At 46.0% G+C, this 21,954-nt stretch overlaps 1 long non-coding RNA gene across 1 annotated transcript in view; it reads right to left on the reverse strand.

The window, feature by feature from the left end:
- LOC147709440 (uncharacterized) overlaps positions 1-21,954 on the reverse strand; it is a 281,205-nt gene that overhangs the window by 55,938 nt on the left and 203,313 nt on the right. Inside the window, exon 3 of the long non-coding RNA XR_015296598.1 lies at positions 18,544-18,622. This is a non-coding gene — a long non-coding RNA (uncharacterized LOC147709440). The remainder of the gene's footprint in view (positions 1-18,543; positions 18,623-21,954) is intronic.

Genomic DNA, 21,954 nt, shown 5'->3' on the forward strand with positions numbered 1-21,954 from the left:
TACGAAGATGATGGAAGCAACCGGACATCCGAAGATCCACTACAGAAACCCAAAGACTGACAAAATGCACAGCTCAAAGACTATTGCCCTTTTTATCGCCCTTCTCTTTTGCCTCCTCCTCATGGCCACCCTCTGGATCGTGGAAGGGAGCGCACGAGCTCATAAAACATTTCTGACTACTGCACAGCCTACCACCATGAAAGAACACTACCTGATCTCTCTTTCACCTCAACTCCGAGAAAGACGTAAGGAGTTCTGGAACAACTCCTTCGTGCAGTTGCTGCACCAACACAACCTTGCCGCCAATGCCACAAATTGCTGGATCTGTGGGTTCTTACCACATGCCACTGGGCATTCCATCCCCTTCATCCCTTCACCTTTCTCCGTTCATGGTTCCTGCCTTGCTTGGCTGATCCTCTTGCAAGAGAGTTATAGGGATAATGCCACTTCCAGCAAAACTGTGTCACACTTTTTTCATGGGTTCTGGCTGAACAATACAGGAAGAACCGCTGCTCCCTTTTGCCCTGTGACATCCAACGCCTCCTTTCATATGGACATCCCTGCCAAAGAACGGGTCGAAATGCAGGTGTTCAACAATCCAGCCAGACCCACCTTCTCCTACCTCCGGAAACGAACAGCTGCCACCCTGACTGTGGCCCTGTCTGTCGTCAACGTCTCGGGCCTTGTATGCATCGAAGGCCTCGGGACACAGTTGGTGGGCCACAGCGCTTGCCACATCACCAGAACTTTGGACTCAGCTGATCCACCCTCTTTTGTCACCTCTCCGAACATGTACTTTGTCTGCGGTACAAAAGCCTACACCTGGCTCCCAAAGGGCTGGGGAGGTACCTGCTACATCACCTTCATCCTTCCTCCGACCTACGCGGCTCCAGCAAAACCACCACCGACAAAAGCGAGCAAGAGACATTGAGCAAGCCGACTCCACCGGAGCACAGTTCCTGGGCGCAATGAAGGGACTTGTTCCACTCTGGGGTCCGATGGCGAACAGCCGTGCCATCCGACATTTGACCCAGGCAGTTGAAACGACGATGAACATTACAGCTGGCATCCTCACAAACAATACAGCCGAGCTTCAGGCGGTCCGCCTGGTGGCCCTTCAGAACCGCCTTGTTCTGGATGTGGTTCTAGCAGATCGTGGAGGAGCTTGCCACATCATTGGATCCAGCTGCTGCACCTACATACCGGACAATTCGCCTTCAGTCTACAAGGCCATTGAACACCTTCACAGACTTTCCTCAGAGGTTCATCAGGAACAAGAAGGATGGTCGCTTGGGAGCTGGTTCTGGAGTGCTGTAAAGGAGTGGGGGTGGAGGTTGTTTATGATAATATTGATACCGATTGTCATAATATGTGGATTCTGCCTGGGTGTTCAATGCTTGCCGCCCCTGTGCTCACTTTTTGCTAACTGTATCTGCCCTAAGACTCTGGACTTCGAAGCTGAACGCATGAAAGCTTTATACGAAGTAGAAATCCGTAACATAATGGGGATAGATATAGATTGACAAGCTGGCTAGATATGTTGAAAAGGGAGGACTGTTAAAATCTAGGTTGCGGCGTAAAAATTATCAGCGCCATCTTGTCCCTTTTCCAGGCTCATATGTGTGCGTAAGCAGCAGCCATTTTGAGTACCATGGCCTCTCTGCCCACTGCCGATAGCCAGCGCGTCTATCTCTGACCTCGCAAACATCCCCCACGCACTGACAGCCCCCGCTCTCACATGCTTGGGCCATAAGCCACCCCCTTCAGCGCGACCCTGCCTCGGGAGCTACATGCCGTACCCGGCTAACACCTCCCTCCATCCCTTTCATGATCACACATCCTTTGATGGACCCCTTCCTCTGTGCCCGATTGTCTGACCCGATCCCAGGCCATCACCTGGTCCTGCGGATGCAGTTTATTGCCCCCTACTGTAAGAAGTTGCCCCTCTTCAAAGGAGCTGCGATTGATCAAAGCTCCGACCCCATGAGATCCGATCAGCCTCACACATTCCAGGAACCGGCAGAATGTCCAGCTGCGTGACAGTCATCACCTACTGAGATCGGGGTGGGGACTTCTACTGTAGATATGTGTGGGAACGGGTCTGAAGCGGGGATTCCGAGGATGTCTTTCTGTACTTCAAAGTATTTACAAGAATGTGCCACATGTAATAAACTGCAATAAAGACCATAAACCTGTGTATAAGAGGCCAGGCCTCAGAGATGCGGTTAGAGCACCTCGAGACGATACCCCGTTGTCTGATCTGATGTGTTCTGCTCCGACGGAAAAAACTTCTGTTTCCTGCCTTCCAGTCTCCAGCGCCTGCCTCTTTGTTTGATAATTTCGAGTGGTATGAGAGGCGACTAACGCCGGGCAATACTTAAAGGTTATCGATTGAATCTGCCCCCTTTTACAGATGGAGATGCTCCATGAGGGTTGTGGTGTTGTCTGGGCCGGTGTTTGTCATGCGGAGGGTGCTTTTGTGGACGGTGGCAAAGCCTCCTCCCCCTGGATGGGTGGGGCGGTCTTTCCGTAGGTTCTTGTATCCGTCGGGAATGGCAGTGGCGATGTCAGGCGCGGAATTGGCGTTGGTCCAGGTGTCTGTGAGGAAGATGACAGCGGGCCCATGGGTGTTGAGGAGATACCAGATTTCTATGGCATGCTCGTGTGAAGAGCGCATGTTCAGGAGGATGCAGTTGAGAGGTTTGTGACTTGTAGGTTTTGGTAGGTCGGGGGCTGAGTGAAAGGGCAGCCGCAGTGTCGACGGGAGATCGTGCCTTGGGTGTTGCTTGGCGTCTAAAGCTAGCAGTAGTTGCTGTGTCCAGGGTTGAGAGCGTGGAGAGCGCTGGAGTCGTAGCGGAGACGGGGCAGAGGACCTGGCTCCCTGAGCTGGTTGGGTCACGGACGGGTGCAGATGGGCTTCCCTTTGGCGTGTGGCCAAGCAGAAGCTGCCTTTAAGTACCGATTGAGGGTGGGCGGGCAGCTGGGACGCAAGACCAGGAAGGACACACTGGAGGGGAAGGGGCCATGGGCGCAGCAGCGTCGGGGAGCATGCGAGGCTAAAGAGAGAGAAGAGGGCAATAATAAATGAAAAGAGGGAGAAGAGAGCAAGAGAGAAAAGAGCGTGAAGAGAGCAAAAAGAGAAAACAGGGCACAGAAAAAGCCAAGAGAGGAGGGACAGCAGAAGAGCAGAGTGTTCTCCACTGGACCACCAGGGATGAGGCACAGGCAGGAGCCTGCGGGTGAAGGAGGGCCTCGATCACTTACCAAGAAACGGAGAGCTCAGGGCTCAGAAGGCAGCACTTACTGGTGGAGCTTCACAGGGGAAGAGTTGGCACACTGACCAGGTCAGTGGTCTTGCTTTTCTTGCAGTGCAGCGCCCGCAATTTAGTAGGGGTCGTGGGGTTAGCGGTCAACTGGGAGGCGGGAAGGACATGCTGGAGGGGCCGCAGAAGCAGCAGCGGGGGGAGCGCAAGAGGGTAAAAAGCAAGAAGAGGGCATTAAGGAAGAAAAAAGAGGGAGAAGAGAGCAAGAGAGAAAAGAGTGCAGAGAGCAAAAAGAGAAAACAGATCACAGTAAAAGCCAAGAGAGGAGGAACAGCAGAAGAGCAGAGGGCTCTCCCACTGAATCACCAGGCAGGAGCCTGCGGGTGGAGGAGAGCATGAACACTTACCCAGAAACGGAGAGCTCAGGGCTCAGAAGGCAGCACTTAACCGTAAAGCTGCGCGGGGGAGTGCAGTTACACTGACCAGGTAGGTCAGTGACTGGAGTGAAAGCAAGGAGAAAAGATGTTACAAATACAAATATTAAAATCGACCTCATCTAATGTAGGTCTGCCCTGGCATTTTTACCTGTACGGGAATTATTTTACAGCCTTTATTTAGTACATAGTGGCAGTAAAAGTTTGGTTAATGGGGCATACGTGATCTCCAGCAGACAGGTAAAATTGATAAGCATCAGAAATATATCAATATGGTAACCCTTTCCGGGCCTGATAAATATAACCTTTGAAATTAATCAGGATTTAATTCTCTAATTTTAACTGAAGTATGTGCTCTATGAATAATACATTTTAACTTCTGTGATAAGGGCCGGCGCTCCTATTTTAACATTCACATTTGATTTTTCTGTCTGATGTTAATATGTGATGTAAAGTTTGAAGTATGCACTCAGTAACTAACAAACTTTTAGTTCAGAAATAAAGGACAGGGAACCTGCCTACAGCATAAATCTTCAAGTTTAAAAAAAAACTTTAAATACTTTGTATTATATTGCATGGTTTTTAGTAAACTTAGGATTCAATTTTGCTTACATTATTGACAATCGAAGTGTGACAGGTAGCAGAGCTGGTTGTCCCATCCTACTGTGACTGGGGATGGATGGGCTGAAGAGGAGAAGCTCTCATTGGCATCTCCAAATCAAAAGATTGGTGGAAAAGATACCCTTTTCTTCTGCCACTCTTCCTATTCTCTCCCAGATACCAAATTCCTGCTAAGTGGTCAACAATTAACACCCTTAGGCCATTCCCGAGCTCAAGGAAAGCCACTGTCCTGCGAGTCAGGGTTGTTAAGTGTCTCAGGCAAGGATGTGTATTCCAGCTCTGGCTTTGTGATGTCTGGCATCCCAAACACATTTTTACAAAGTTACTTTTCTTCTTAAGATATCTAAAATCTGATATTACCATTCAATCCGTTTTTAGGTCTCGCCCTGGAATTCGCATCCGAAGGATGCGTCCAGGGCGGAGACTTATAGTCGGCTGACACGGGGGAATGAGGGACACAAAACTGTGACGAGCGTGGATTGAGCTGCGTGCACGCGCGTCAACATTCACGCATGCGCACATCACAGCCACACGCATACACAGCACTCACGCATGCGCACATACACACGCATACACAGGCACACCCCCGTCACCTACACGCATACACAGAGACCCCTCCACACACACCAGCCCCTCTCCTCTCGGCTCCACACACACGCACACGCATTTACACTTACACAGACACGCAGGCACCCAGACAGGCAACCCCCCCCCCTCACACACACGCATACACACAGACTCCAGGACACATACACATACACACACACATGCACGCTCACACACATACACAGTCCGCCGCCGCGCGCGCGCACACAGATGCCCCCCGCCCCCCCCCAACAAGGCGACGCCCCACTCACCGGCATCCTCAGTGCAGCGGCTCCCACCGGCAGCAAGACTCTTCTTCCCTTCTTCGGCACCGGGGCGCAGGGTAGGCTCCTGCCTGCTCCGGTGCGCCAAACAATCGGGGCTCTTCCGTGGGAGGCGGGGTAGGCTCCCGCCCTCCTACTTCCGGTTGTCCCGCCCGGCCTGCCTGACTTCCTGGTAGAAGACACGGAATGTTCATGGCAAACAGACAGACAAAAAGTGTCTTAAGAATCTTTCGTGCGCCGGTAAAGTCATCGCGGTGCTGACCAGCAGAGGGAATGCACAAGGTAAGCGGCTCGCAAGGAGGTGGTGGGGGTGTGAGGCGAGGGACGTGATCTCGCTTAATTTAGTTTCGAGTAGAGCCCCCTGCCTCCCTCAACCGTGCCCCCTCCCCCGCTTGAAGGGGCCTGTACTATGCCCCTGGTGCCCATTTGGTTTGTATTGTAAGTTCGCAACTCATTATATAACACACGTTAGAGTTGCTCCCTGAGCCTATTCTTCAGGACATTGACACAGTTTAATTCCCTCACAGGTGGCCCGTGTGTGTGTTAATGTGTGTATATGACGTTGCACCTGTAGTTGTGAATGTACGCACGTCTGACTGGCGCGGAGGTGTGCATGCATACGTGTGCATCTATCTCTGGATGCGGGCAAGAGCAGAAATGTCCTCTCTCTATGTGTGCTTCAGTGGCCAGCCACTACTGCCTCTCCAAAGGACTTGCGGATTGCCTTGTGTTGCGATCAAACTCACTTCCGGATTTCAGTAACGCTAGGTGTTACCTGCGCATTATCAGGCAAGGCCTTTCAAGGGATGAGCTCCGGAGCTCATCTTTCTAACAACACGATCCGGCTGGAGCAGCGGGGACGGCTGAGGTGCTGAGAGGACTCGGTGCATCAGAACACTGATGCTGCAATGCAGGTTTTCTCTGAGCACTTACAGTCACTGTCACAACCGGCTTTCGTTTTCACTGTTAACAGCACATATTTCTTTTACAAGTGGGATTAAAGGAGGTAGGCAGAGGACCGTGTTCAACAAAAAGAGGGGACACGTATTGCATGCAATCCTCCAGAATTGGCACCGCTTTTACAATATACGCGCTGCTGTGATTTGAGGCCCTGTTGAACAGCTCCAACATTCACCAGACATCATTTCCTTCATGTAGAGACATGAAGAATGGCGGAGAGGGAGTTTTGAATATGAGGGACTATGTTAATGTAAAAAGGGCATAAAGTACACCCTGCCGTAATTCTGGTGCAGAGTGACTGCAAATCCTCCAGTGAGCCCACACTGAAGGCCAAGATTTGTCTGTGAGATACGGGAGACTCAGGGGCCCTCTTCAAATTCTGCCTGTGGGCCCCCTCCATTTTGCATTGCGTCATAGAGTGTAATGTGCTGTAGGGCACAAGGCGGCTGTCTGCTGCACATGGTACCTTTGTATATTTTCTTGTCTAGAACCAGATATTCCTTAATACTTCCCGGAAAATCTGTTCTTCTCGGAGGAGCTAGTGTGTCACCGAACAGGATGTGACACAGGGGTATCGGAGCTAGGGGAGTCAGAAACGCTAACATCATGGAAGGGCCTTTAATGGTGCAGGTTTGATGATGGAATACCTTTCTGCTCTTACATTATTTAAGGAAATGTGCTCCCTGTGCTTTCCAGTGAGGAGTGTTGAGTGTCCGGTGTAGTACAGAAAAATGGACATGCATCCTCGGATCAGATTGTGGCAGCTAGACATGCAGCAGAAGTTCGTTGTCACTCGCTTCCATTTCTGCACATTCAAGCACCTTGGACCGGAAAACGTACGCTTGTCCCTAATGTAACAAGCGCGAGGCCAGGTGCTGCAGCAACATTACAGTACTCCATTGCCGTGGGCCCAGAGCCATGAACTAGGTTTAAACCTTCTCTAATCTCAGTTCCTTCGTTAATCAGATGCACCGACCAGAGCCGTAGCCTCCATTAGCGCAGCAGGAGCATTGGTGCCGGGGTTCAGAGGCTCTATGTAGACACCCAAACACACACACACGGAGTGACAGTGAGTGCGAAGTGACAGTGAGTGCGGAGTGACAGTGAGTGCAGAGTGACAGTGAGTGCAGAGTGACAGTGAGTGCAGAGTGACAGTGAGTGCAGAGTGACAGTGAGTGCAGAGTGACAGTGAGTGCAGAGTGACAGTGAGTGCAGAGTGCGTGCAGAGTGACAGTGAGTGCAGAGTGACAGTGAGTGCAGAGTGACAGTGAGTGCAGAGTGACAGTGAGTGCAAAGTGACAGTGAGTGCAGAGTGACAGTGAGTGCAGAGTGCGTGCAGAGTGACAGTGAGTGCAGAGTGAGTGCAGAGTGACAGTGAGTGCAGAGTGACAGTGAGTGCAGAGTGACAGTGAGTGCAGAGTGACAGTGAGTGCAGAGTGACAGTGAGTGCGGAGTGACAGTGAGTGCAGAGTGCGTGCAGAAACAGTGAGTGCAGAGTGCGTGCAGAGTGACAGTGAGTGCAGAGTGACAGTGAGTGCAGAGTGACAGTGAGTGCAGAGTGACAGTGAGTGCAGAGTGACAGTGAGTGCAGAGTGACAGTGAGTGCAGAGTGCGTGCAGAGTGACAGTGAGTGCAGAGTGACAGTGAGTGCAGAGTGAGTGCAGAGTGACAGTGAGTGCAGAGTGACAGTGAGTGCAGAGTGCGTGCAGAAACAGTGAGTGCAGAGTGCGTGCAGAGTGACAGTGAGTGCAGAGTGACAGTGAGTGCGGAGTGACAGTGAGTGCGGAGTGACAGTGAGTGCAGAGTGACAGTGAGTGCGGAGTGACAGTGAGTGCGGAGTGACAGTGAGTGCGGAGTGACAGTGAGTGCAGAGTGACAGTGAGTGCGGAGTGACAGTGAGTGCGAAGTGACAGTGAGTGCGGAGTGACAGTGAGTGCAGAGTGACAGTGAGTGCAGAGTGACAGTGAGTGCAGAGTGACAGTGAGTGCAGAGTGACAGTGAGTGCAGAGTGACAGTGAGTGCAGAGTGCGTGCAGAGTGACAGTGAGTGCAGAGTGACAGTGAGTGCAGAGTGACAGTGAGTGCAGAGTGCGTGCAGAGTGACAGTGAGTGCAGAGTGACAGTGAGTGCAGAGTGACAGTGAGTGCAGAGTGACAGTGAGTGCAGAGTGACAGTGAGTGCAGAGTGACAGTGAGTGCAGAGTGCGTGCAGAGTGACAGTGAGTGCAGAGTGACAGTGAGTGCAGAGTGACAGTGAGTGCAGAGTGACAGTGAGTGCAGAGTGAGTGCAGAGTGACAGTGAGTGCAGAGTGACAGTGAGTGCAGAGTGCGTGCAGAGTGACAGTGAGTGCAGAGTGACAGTGAGTGCAGAGTGACAGTGAGTGCAGAGTGACAGTGAGTGCAGAGTGACAGTGAGTGCAGAGTGACAGTGAGTGCAGAGTGAGTGCAGAGTGACAGTGAGTGCAGAGTGAGTGCAGAGTGACAGTGAGTGCAGAGTGACAGTGAGTGCAGAGTGACAGTGAGTGCAGAGTGACAGTGAGTGCAGAGTGACAGTGAGTGCAGAGTGCGTGCAGAGTGACAGTGCGTGCAGAGTGACAGTGAGTGCAGAGTGACAGTGAGTGCAGAGTGACAGTGAGTGCAGAGTGACAGTGAGTGCAGAGTGACAGTGAGTGCAGAGTGAGTGCAGAGTGACAGTGAGTGCAGAGTGAGTGCAGAGTGACAGTGAGTGCAGAGTGAGTGCAGAGTGACAGTGAGTGCAGAGTGACAGTGAGTGCAGAGTGACAGTGAGTGCAGAGTGCGTGCAGAGTGACAGTGAGTGCAGAGTGACAGTGAGTGCAGAGTGACAGTGAGTGCAGAGTGACAGTGAGTGCAGAGTGCGTGCAGAGTGACAGTGCGTGCAGAGTGACAGTGCGTGCAGAGTGACAGTGCGTGCAGAGTGACAGTGCGTGCAGAGTGACAGTGCGTGCAGAGTGACAGTGCGTGCAGAGTGACAGTGAGTACAGTCACTCAGCACCACCACATTATCAGTCAGAACCACCACAGCATCACTCAGAACCACCACAGCACCACTCAGCACCACCACAGCATCACTCAGCATCACTCAGCACCACCACAGCACCACCATAGCACCACTCAGCACCACCACTGCATCACTCAGCATCACCACAGCCCCATTCAGCACCACCACAGCATCACTCAGCACCACCACAGCACAAATATGTTCTCTCAATGTTTCAAGCTTTATTACAAATGTCACAAAAAGATGTTAATATTTCACTTCTGTTCTTGGATTTTGTTACAATAAAATACACTGAACATAATCTTCACAAAAGTTATTTACAAAAGTTTAAGCTATTGCCATTATAAATTACAATCACTTTTATTAAGTATTAAAAAAAATTAAAAGCCATTGTTATTTGTAATATCAATACATCTAAGTCACGTAAATACAAATGTTGCATTACAAATGCTATAGGTGTCACATTTGCGAAAGTTATAACTACTGGCATTGTAAATGACAAAGCTATTAATTTAGCTATTTTCAAAACCAACACATAAATGAACGTTTGGTGAATTTCCATTAAAATATTTGACTTTTTTACTAAGATATTATTATACTGTTTTATGCAAACAAAATTTAGATACTGCATAAATAACTTTAATAAAACATATTTTATATGAAGCTTTTTATGTAAAAAAAAAATATAGCATAAAGCAAAAAACAATTGCCATTTACAATGCTAATAGCTCAAACTTAAATAATGCGAGACCTATTGCATTGCAAATGCTTGTTAGAATTAAGCGGAGAATAACGCTGAAGCATTTTTCTAGGCTTTCACAAGTGGAGATAAAAAATAAAGATTTTAATCCCACCTAGATTTATCAGGGAAAGGTCAGGACATGCCTACAAAGTGAAATAGCTTTTCGGTTTTATTTCACTGCGAGGGCACACTAACCCCAATATGTTGTATGCACTATTTTTTTTGTATTAGCACCCTCTCCTGGGTGCTTACAAGGCAAACATTAAGGGGTAACTTATGAATATATAAAAATAGGCTATTCCAAGATAGCAAAAACATTTCCCCTTTTATGTAACTAAACTATCTGTAATTCATATATATCTCATATGATGAATGGGGGGTGCTGATCATCCTTTCATAACTACTTTTTAACAGTGTTAATGTGTACCAAAGTCTGTAAAAACAGGGTACAGTGAAAAAGGGTAAAAGATCTAGGGTGACCATGGTGAAAAGCGGATTTGCTACACAGGTCTTCTGCCCAAAGTTTGCAGATAGGTGCTTCCAGAGCTCTGTAAGAAGAAGCTGTCTGAGCTGTAAGTTTATCTCACAGCCAGCATCCTCACATTGGGTGGGGCACCAAAACCCCCTTCATCATCCTCAAAACCTTTAACACCAGAAGCCATATTACATAAAGTTCCCGGGGGTGCAACAGGCTTATGTGCCCACTTTCTGCAACCCCTGGGGCACTTTGGTACAGAAGGGGACGCAGATGATTGCGGGGTCCCTACTGTAATACAGATCACGCTGAGGCACATATAGCACTGGTGTTAGTCTAAGGAGGTGTATAATGTATGTGTGTGCATAGGCAGAGAGATTGTTAGGGCCACAAAGAGGTGGTGCATAGTCAGTGTTCCTCCCTCTTGCAAGGACAACACCTCAAAGAGTCCTTATTCCAAAATCAGGTTGGGTACCACCTGCCTAGTGAAAGGCGAATTCTCTGCCTTTTGCTATTGTACTGTCCCCTACGCAGGCAGCAATTTGTGAATGCAACAGAGGTAGTGCATTATCTGTAGCAGGGTACACTGTCCCTATTTGCATCCGGTGCGCCCAATTAAATATAAGCTGAGGCGCAGACAGAATCACTTCACCCTAAGAGTCCAGATGTCAGGCACTTGACAAAGATTCCTACACTGTAGTAACTGTACCCCATCTCAGAGACAGCCTCCAGGTTGGTCTTAACGCCTTAACCGTGGCGGCAATTCCGCCGTGGGGCGTTCCATTGAGTGGGCGGGGCAGCGCCAGCCAACCGGAGGTAGTGCTTGCGATGGCCATTGGCCGACAGGTGCAAGGAAGGGGTTAATGGAACAATCGTTGCTCTAAAAACTTGTATGAACATAAAAACTCCATGCTCATGGCATGTACTTGTGGGTTGGTCTATTCATAAACTGATTGCGCTGTGGAACTTTAACCCTTTCGCTGCGGCGGCTATTCCGCCGCAGCGCTAACAGGGCGGGGCGGGGCGGCCGCATGCTGGTGACAGAACCGCTCAGTCACCAGCCGCAGTTGAGCTGTGCTCGTGACGGAGCGGTTCCGTCATGGCCCGCCCCGCTCAATAGAACGCGCCGCGCAGGCACGAAATCAGCGCCGCGCAGGCGCGGCGGACGGGCCATGACGGAACCGCTCCGTCATCAGCACAGCCCAACCGCAGCTGATGACGGAGCGGTTCCGTCATCAGCATGGAACGTGTTAATATTTAGTATCTGGATGATATAGCTGCTTCAGCTCTAGTTGAGAAGAGCATTTTGGTGCACATCAAGAAAGTCTTTCAGGCTCGGGCTGAGACAGAGCTGAATATCAAAATCAGAAACCACCAAATTAGGCAGGTTTTCACTGAGCATTGAGTGGTAGACAATGGAAATGTGAAGTCTTTTGCCATCATTTCAGACCATAGTGGACTGGGAGTCTCAAATATACATATCAAAGTTTCCCTCAATGACCAACATATCTTACTTCTAATCATTTTAAAATATGCCAGTGACAGAAAATGGTCATCTCAAAGTTTTTTTTTATTTCATCAAAACATTTCATTTCATTAAAAAGATTTTCATCATATTATTTTTATAAATATACAAAGAGTTATAACTTCATCATGAATGCATTTAAATGCATATAATCATTGGCACATTACTTTTATAACCACGATTATTGCAAGAAATTATACAAATATAACATACAATTATACAACACATCTATAAAATAGAAAAAGGAAAAGAAAAAAAAGTCCTCCTGATTCAATATAGCATACACAAACCACACTCCAATCATACACTGTCATTCATTCTCACACACTTGACAACAGACCATATCTGTCAATGCACATTTTTGGAACGCTGTACAACTTACCATTGACTATTGAAGGATCTCTACCCTTTTGCTATTCTGATATACTAGAGTCTAACAAAACGGACTCTTTTCTTAGATCCCCTGTGAAATAAGAGCGTTGTATCTGTAGTGGACCTGAGGAAGGTGGTTCCAACAGCCTTCATTCCAACGAAACCCGCGTCGTCCCAGTGCAGAGTCTCATATTTTCTTTTTGAGACCCGATTTGTTGGCAGAGAGGAAAACCTTTTCTTTTCTGTCTGATTTAAACTCTACTATTGATAGATATGGTCTGTTGTCAAATGTGTGAGAATGAATGACAGTGTATGACTGGAGTGTGGTTTGTGTTTGCTATATTGAATCAGGAGGACCTTTTTTTTTTCCTTTCCTTTTTCTCTTTTATAGATGTGTTGTATAATTGTATGTTATTTTTGTATAATTTCTTGAAATAATCGTGGTTATAAAAGTAATGTGCCAATGATTATATGCATTTAAATTTATTCATGATGAAGTTATAACTCTTTGTATATTTATAAAAATAATATGATGAAAATCTTTTAAAAAAATGAAATGAAATGTTTTGATGAAATTTAAAAAAACTTTGAGATGACAATTTTCTGTCACTGGCATATTTTCAAAAGATTAGAAGTAAGATATGTTGGTCAATGAGGGAAACTTTGGTATGTATATGTGTTGTTCTCCCCTCTTTCCCCTGACCTATTACTGCTATAGAGGGGGTCCCTTTATTCTTGCTGCTGGGAGTCTCTCAAAACAGAGGATCAGCTAGTGGCCATACTGGGCCTCTCAGGGTACTATAGGCAAGTTGCTAAAGGGCTTGGAGCATTGCAGCGTAGTTGGCGACCAAATTGGCCTCAAGACGCCAACCAATATTTGGGAACTGGATCTAAGAGCCGCAGAAGACCATTTGCATTCTGAAGTACGTCCAATGTTCAGCCACTGTGATTAATGTTTCTGATGACAACAACATATATATTGTACAGACAGACGCTTGAGGCCATGGCTCAGGGGAAGTGACATCACAGCTAAATGAGGATGGGCAAGAACAATCTGTGGCTTCATCATTAAGACAGTTGCCTTCAGCTTACAACCTTATAAAAAGAATTCTTTGTTTCAGAATTATCAGGATCCTTTCAGAAGCTTGCAAACTCCCTCAAAGGGGCCCTGAAGCACTTCATGGACCACGTGTTCTTGGATGCCGGCCAAACGCAAAGACAAGTTTATGGAATCATGCGCTGGCAGCATGACCAAGTGTTCAATTTCGCCTTGAAGGGGTACTTTTAAAAGTTTGGATTTTGTACATTCACTGGCACGTCACTACTCCGAGGGAACACTCAGCTGAGAGCACCTACGTTGCCAAACAGTGCTTTTTTGGACCATTAAGCGCTATCCAAATGCTTTCCCCACCCGGGCACTTTAGGGTAGGATGATAATGCCCTTGAAGGGCCAGAATGGAAGAATGAAGATAGTAGTGGAAGTGGAGGAATAGGACATCCATATTTTGAATCATTTTAGGAGGCCGTGCTAAATTACACGCCCCGGTTATTTGAGCAGCATAAAAAATATCACTTTTTTTGCCATTTTACTTTAGGGAAATTGTGCTGAACATCCCCTGTTTGGTCCATATTATGGGTGATTTCTTCAGGAGGGAGCACCTGAATCAAAGCAAGGCCAGGGTTGGCCCTGCTTAAAGCTACCAATATAGCCACTCCAGAACCCTCATGCGGGCAGGGGCCTTTCGAGCTCACATTCTAGGCTTGGTCTGTTTTGCATTTTGGCCCATTGTTTTGACATTTCTCAATCTGACTGTAGGGAAGTCACTGCATCTCATATTGTCGAGGTTTACTACCAATGTGTTCATGAGCTGTCCCCGAATTCATTGATGCAGGGTGGTTGGCTGTCCATCCACTGTTACTCATCCTAAAGAACAAGTAAATGAGTGTCTGTCCGGAAACTAACAAGGCAATAGTGATTAAAGAGATGTGGAATCCACACTCTGTAGTAGAAATTTGACACCAACTTCAAAAAGAAATGACAGTGCAAGAAGTCCAATACAAGGTGCGGAAGAGAAGGACATTCGTTTAAGGTTTTTTCATATTCAAGTTTTTGAGGAGAATTACTTTCCATTTATAAATAATTTTCAGCTAATTATTTCATAAAATGAAATTAGGTCAGAGGCACTTCTCTTTGGTTACCACTTGCATAAGATGATCTCAGTCTTGCTTCTAAGTTTCCCTCCAACTTTTTCCATTGCCCCAGATTAATATGAACATTGTTTGATTGATCACATGGTCATGATACAGACATCAGAAAAGGGGTTCTTTATCGGCGTAGCTTAAGAGTAATATCCCTCTTGGAGCCCACTTTCAAAATATTTTGCTCACCAAGCTTTATACACACTAGTGGCAGATAATTTTTGGGTGTTCAAGTCTATCGACATTGGTCTGTACTCTGTACTGGTTGTAAAAAAAAAAAAGATACTAGAAGCAGCGAAAAAAATGCTTTCCTACTCTGTTTAAATCACTTATTCCCTTTAAAACTCTACTGAGTTAAATTGTTTTTTATTTAACTGCTCTAATGAAGCAACTCACATACTTAAATAGAGTTGATATGTCAAGATGGGTGTTCCATAGCTTGCTTTATCATATGAATTTAAGCGGCTCTACACTGAGAAGGCCCAGGTACGCTGAAAAAAGTTTGAGTTTGTTTTTAAAACGTCAAGAACTCTTTGTTTTCTGGTGGGACCAACACTTATTCGCTTAGATGTGGTTCCTTCCTAGAAGGGCAAAGACGAGCAAAAAGCAATGGAAAGGAATGCACCGGAAGTAATTACCAGAATTTCTCCTGATTCAAGCACTTCCATTCTTCCCTTTTGTGAAAGAAAAATTGCAGGATGGATACAGCATTTCTCAAAAAAGTGAAATCTTCATAGCCTCTACCATGCCATGGTTCGCCTGGCAACCCTATTCACAACATCTTCTGAGGAATCCATGAAAAGAACTAAGAAAATATATCGGATCCGAAAGACACAAAATTAAAACAAGCCTGTGCACCTTACATCCCACCCAAGTTACTTAAGATGCTTCTAGCCAGACTTGCTTAACAAATACACTTCCCAACCCTTAATGTAAATTTACCAAACCCAAGAATAGTTTCAAGGCAAATTCATTGAAATCTGAAATTACATTTCGCCTTGGATGGCTTTTGGGATTGGTCAGCTAGAAAGCCACCCAAGAGAGGATCATGTGAGGCAGAGGAGGCTAGTCTTGGATTCAGCATAGACTGAGATGCCTTTGTTGGGACCAGCACTTCTGGTCCACGGTGGGTGAAGAACCTACGGTCTTGGTTCTATCATGAAACTTCTTCATGAGCTGGAATAATAATGTATTGAACGTTGCTTTAAATGAGCTGGATCTTGGGTAACTAAAATCTGGCTTACGCTTCATGGTGGAGACACTAAGGTGGCATTTAAGGGTATGAGAGCAAAAGAATAGACATTGAAGTTGTGACTGCTAGAGAGGCTGCAGTGTACATTCAATGAGGAAGAAACACCTGGATCACAAATAAAAATCATGGGAAGGTTGCTGGATGAATCCAGGACCACAAAATAACATAGATGCAATGGTCATTTGCATGTGTCATCAATAAGAATTATTAATGTGACCCATACAAAAGTGAGATCTCCATTGAAGGAGGATATAGTCAACTTGTGAATTGATTAAAGGAACCAACTACATTTAGATGTTTCAAAGAAATTAACCAATCATTTGCAAAGAATGTAAAACTCAGAAGACCTAACAAGATGATTTGCTTAATCCCAGGGGTTAGGCAAGACCTCCCTTGGCTCCATGCATGGTCTGGAACTTGATCTAAGCACTATGTACAATTTACGAAAACGTTCACAGCCTACAGAAAAGGGTTATCTGTCTCTGGAAAATTTTTTAGATTTCTTGATCTCAATCTGTGTTCTCGTTCTCGCTTCAATCTTTGTTCTGTGGGTGGTAGGCACTTTGGTTTTCACGGATCCTCCATGACCAACAAGTTAGACTTATGAACTAATTTTCTCAAATCCTTTAAAAAGAAACTGAAGATCATCCTCCTTTAATTTTCCATTTTTTGTCCGGAGGACAGCTGGTGACAGTATGTGCAGTTCAGGTCCGGGATTCAACTTTTAGACATGGATAGCGAAATAAAGATGTAATGTTCATTCATTTCTTTTTTATTTTCAAAAAAACAATTCACTGATACAATTAAGACTGGGTGATTCGAGCTTCACTAAGAATGAATGTTCGGCTCTAAGCGAACACTCTAAGAATCACCTTCTGAGTGAGAGCTGCCGCTTCATGAAGAGGGGATTATGGGAACTGTAATACCATGATCTACCTGGTTCTCCATTGCTAGACTCTAGAAACTCCAGAACTAAAGTTGCGGGGGCCTTTTGTAAACTGAAAACCACATTTCTGAAAACCTCACGTGACTGCACTGGCAACCTGGATGCGTAAAGAGGTTCAGAGAAGGAGATGGTGGCACTGTCGCAGGAAGCAACATGGCGCTGTGGTCCATAATGCTTATGCTACCCTCGATCAGACGCCCCAAAGTGAATGGGAGTGAGATTGGAAAGCCGTACTCGGGTATTGGTGGGAGCTGGAGGACCCCCCAGCAGGGCTCAGGGATGAAGAGATCACATTTTGCTCTCTGAAATTACTGCAGGCTGAACTTTTCTGTAGCTCTAGTGGCAGGCTGACAGACACCCGGCCTGATCTACTGGGACAATGCAGTGAATTTGTAAGGAAACTGTCTATCGGGTCATTAACCCTACACACTCTCCAGTGGTTCAAATGCAGAACTAGACAGTCTAGAGAATGTACAATAAAAATAAATAACATGAGATAACATTCAACATAACAACCATAATGTAAAACATAACAAGCAAATATAACACAATATACTTCCTTGGAGAAGATATACCCACCCAAAAAGTGTTTGTGAGTAAATCCTTGCACTTTTTAATTCAAGCTCCTTACACACTTAATTTCAACAGAATACAACCTCAAATAACGAATTGCAAGTGATCAAGGGGGCCACAAACCAAACCAGACACTCTGCCAGACAGTGCTCCAGCCCGCTCCCCAGTATACCGCTGAAGAATTCTCTACTGAGTTTGGAAGTGTCCTTCTGTATTGGGATCTTCCTGGCACCTTTGCCAAAGAAACAATTACATTTGGCTTCTTTGTCATATGATTTACTTCTCAGGTGAATGCAGTGGTGCAAATGTCTTCATTTTTATGGTGCAGTTTTTACAACATATTTATCAAAGATATTTGACGCTAGGAAAGGTTTTAAAAATATGGAGGACAATTGCAGGTTTCGTTAATCCATCAATTTATCAAAATACATTAAATGAAATAGTTTACTAGCTTTTGTAAAAAATGTAGGAGCTATTAAGTAAAGTTGTAAAAAACATTACAACTGGAGCCAACAGGGAGATGCCTGAAGCGTCTTCAATCTAGATCAACTGTTTTCCTTATTCCTTGCTCACAAAAGTCAGAATGGGGGAGATCTGGTGCTTTTCATGATTTTCTTGAACCCTTCTTTGCGAGTTCCATTTGCGCGCGACTGTGTCTAACAAGCTCTAGTTATGTACGAAATGTGTTCTATTGCAAAATGTTTTGAGCACTGTAACGAATGCCTGGTATCAATATGAGCTCTGGGAATCTCTTAATTTGCTCAAGTGGAAATCCTTTTAGGTTCAGAATCAAGCTATAGAGGTAGACATATTCTGCAGAAACATCTGCAGCAAATTAAATGTTTGTCTTTTTTCTCTGGAGACTTGGAGGTGAAAAGATGAGTCCTAGTTTAGGACTGTACTAACCTGTGACCGATAGTTCGATTTGCCATTCAACAATAAATTACTGGTTAAACGTTTTGTTTTTATTTTCAGGGACTGTTAGATGGAGTCATTGGCCTATTTTATGCCTGTGCAAATGCTAGCTGTGATGTAAAGTATATGTATTCTGTTTTTTCCTTATATTTCTTTTATTGATTTTTGCAAGCAAACAATACAGTTCAGTAATACTGCCCCATTTCCCTAACCCACCACAAATCCAGAGAAAAGTAATGATATGTATTATAGTGGCATAATTAATACACAATCCGGTCCCGGGAGATGGCGGCACATGCCTCCATCTTTTATTGTAGTTACCTTATGACAAACCTGGCACTTAACAACTGCACATGTTTGGCTGTGCACTGCCTACTTACAACTTTAGTGAGCGTTGTTGGGGCTCTGTTGAGGCTGCCATTTCTTGCACTCATGGAATGTGATCCTTGTTTCCTCAAGCTGGAAGAGAACGCACAAGCATATAAGATAAAGTATTTCTTTTGTGTTTACTTTAACACCACCAACTCTAGAATGTGCAGCGATGCAGAGTGTGGAGTGCTTTTCACCTCCTCACCAGGCAGCCATGTATTAACCCTAAAAACTATTTACATTTAACTGACAGTAAAGTTTAAAAAAAAGTCAACGACAAATTGAAATCTTTCCTCCCCATTAAAACAAAATTGTAAAAATTAAAAAAAAAGGGATATAAACTACACATCTGTACACAAATGGTTATGAGACGTTTGATTCTGCTCAGGTAGCAACCATTTGTGACGCAAAAGAAGAGAAACAATTGGAAAATGATGAAATTAGCATAAACGGGCATCATGAAAGCCCAAAACAGGATGTAGACCAAGAAGGCAATGGGATCGATGAAGGTTGGTCATTCTAAGAATAACCAACTTGTGACTTGATACACTTGTGACTGTGCCCCAGATGACATCTCCCTTATTTGCATGAACTGTTGGTGACTTTGGCTGACATCTGGATCCCACCCCCTAAAATGTATCCGCCACTTAGAGATTGTAGAGGGTTTACCTGTGGTCTAAGGAAGCTTTCCACGCCCTCTCCCACTGTGACAACTACCACTACCATCTACCACAGGGGAGGCACCGGAAGGCTGAAACCTCAGTGGTACGAAAATAGAAAGGCAAGATCTGAACAGTACAAATGGAAATGAGCACAATCACACGTGGAATGCAACACTTGCACCAGTGAACGCATCATAACCAAGAGAAGTGCCAGCTGTAGGACCTTTCCAAGAATCTGATAGCAGAATTAGAAGCATCATCCGAAATTGCATATAAATGAAATTAAGAATATATGACCATGTGTCTTTAAAAATGAACATGCTCTTTGCTCCAATGTTACGATGCCAGCTATGTCCTGCTGAGGTAATTGGAATTTTTATGGTCAGTTATGTCCCCTAACGAGTACCCCATCGTCTCCATGTACGAGTTAAAGTGCATGTAACTTCCCTCCGCAACCGAATTTGAAGACGCAAATACATTTGCGTCCAACGTTAACATGTCCTCTTTCAGATCCACCATGAATGGATTGATAATTCAGTTCCTAAGTATGCCGTGCCACCGTCTTTACATGGTGCACTTTCACTTTTTCCTGGCTCTGCCGAGTTAGGCCCTGATTCCTGCCATTGAACCACTTTTCCGTCTCTGTCTCCGAAAGCTGCAACGTGGAGATGAGATGCATCCCTGACCTCTGCCTTACTTCCTGCCAAGCGAGCGGTGCCCGGCTCGGCCTGCTCTGCCTGCCAAAAACAGTATTTTGCCTTCAAGTTATCAGCGTAGTCAGCTCAGCCTCCTCGAAAACACATTCCTGTCTAGTAAAATAAGTAAACAGCTCCCCGGCTGCAGAGTAAAGGGCGAAGCCTTCCTGTCCTCCTCATGTAATTCATTGCTCCCGTTACCATGGTAGGCCCTGGCTCCGCGCATCTGCACCTAGACACGCATACATTCAGTGTAGCATAGCCTCTGCCCGAAAGACCTTTTCCTCCAGTATAAACATCCTCCAAACACAAGATATCAGATATGTTTCAGGAACAGGTCGATCTGACATGCCAGACTTATGTCCCCTCCACTAGTGTTAAAAGTCAGACTCTTAGCTCCCTCCAGACGCACGTCAATCACACGTCATATTAGCTGCGCGCGCATCCAGGCCATAGGTTTCAGCTGACTGCAAGAATTCACTAAGCATCCACCCACATATGACACTTTTCTGTGACGTTTCTAGTTCACGCCTCTGTGCACACCCATGTTCACGCCTTTTCGCTATGCACATGTGTTCTTATCATATACATTTCACTTGTCACGCCTACTGTATGCAATGCTATTGTGTCATTTTACTATATATGCCATGTACTGTGAATAAATCGTTGACATCTTTCCTGACATCTTCCCTTGCATGCCCGAACCCTTGTATTGATGGAATAGATCTCCATTGACTCGAGTCATTTCTGAATTAAAGCCCTTTAAGACTCAGACACCCCGGACTCTGCCTTTCATTTTATTGAGCTATTCTTGAACTTGTAATTATATGGAAAAACGATACGGTAAAATATTTACCACATAATTGGCGCCCGAACAGGAACCCCTCCCCCACCCCACGTGCCGGTGATGCGTCGCAGGCCTAGCCCCCTGCCACGGCCGTGACGGACCCCAAGCGCATCTGCAGGATTTCCTGTATCTCCCTCAGGCCCACGGAGGTGACGGAGACTGCGATCGACATCCAGACGAGGCGGTGAGGAGTGCAGAGGATCCCGACCAGATCCCAGCCGAGAGAGCAGCGTCCGAGGTGTCGAGAGGCCCACCTGTAGTGCCGAGGCGCATGCGTAGTGCGCAGCAGAAGCGGTGACGTCAGTCCAGTCCAGTCGAGTTTCCGAGGCCTTCCGTTCCGTGCTTCCCGGTGAGTACCGTTGCTGGGGACGCATCAAGACGGGTGCATTGATTTGTATCCGGTCAAGACGGGTTTGGGTACACAGACCCGGTCTGCACTGTTTTAGCAGTGTATCTGTACTGTTTAGCAGTATATCAAGTAATTCCTGTATTCAACGGTTCAACTTTGTTCTCGTTATAGAATTAGTGGGTTGTCAATTTATGTTCGAAATGTTTCAATGTGTTTAATGTCGTGGTATGAGTGACTGTTTGCATATTATATTGTGTTCATTGTTTTCGTGTCCATTTTGGAGGCAGCAATGCCTTTATTCTCGAAATTACGACAGATAGGAACTAGAAAAGGGATACTTGAGGAAGCTGTTCCCATCCCACCCCCGGACACTCCTGGTCATTTTATGTACCACAAGTACGGCTTAGATGCCATATTATATCTCGACTTGTGGGTGGATTACACAAAAGACTTAGCAGAGAATCAGAGATGGCCCGTTACAGGGACATGGGATGCCGAGTGCATCATGAGAGTAGAAGAAGCGTTGTGGAAGAAGAAAGCCAGACAGTCACAGAAAGATGCCATTGAGTTGTGGCGTAAAGAATCACATAGACGGACAGAGAAAGCACTCAGAAAAGCAGAGAAAAGTAGAGAGGATTCCGAAAAAGCCAAAGAAAAAGAACTAATAGAAGAAGGAGAACGAGTTAGAATGGAACAACACGACAGACAGAGTAATGCCATTGTGACAGGACTGTATCCAGTTCTGGCCGAGGGCCTGCCCAAGGCGACCCCGGGAATACCGAAGGACCTGCCCCCTCCATTAGTTCCGACTAAATTACTTCATAAGACCGCAGCAGACATTTTCCTTTCTTCCTATTTAGACAATGTAG

The sequence above is a fragment of the Lissotriton vulgaris genome, chromosome 6 (genome assembly GCF_964263255.1).
Source record: "Lissotriton vulgaris chromosome 6, aLisVul1.2, whole genome shotgun sequence".
NCBI lineage: Eukaryota > Metazoa > Chordata > Amphibia > Caudata > Salamandridae > Lissotriton > Lissotriton vulgaris.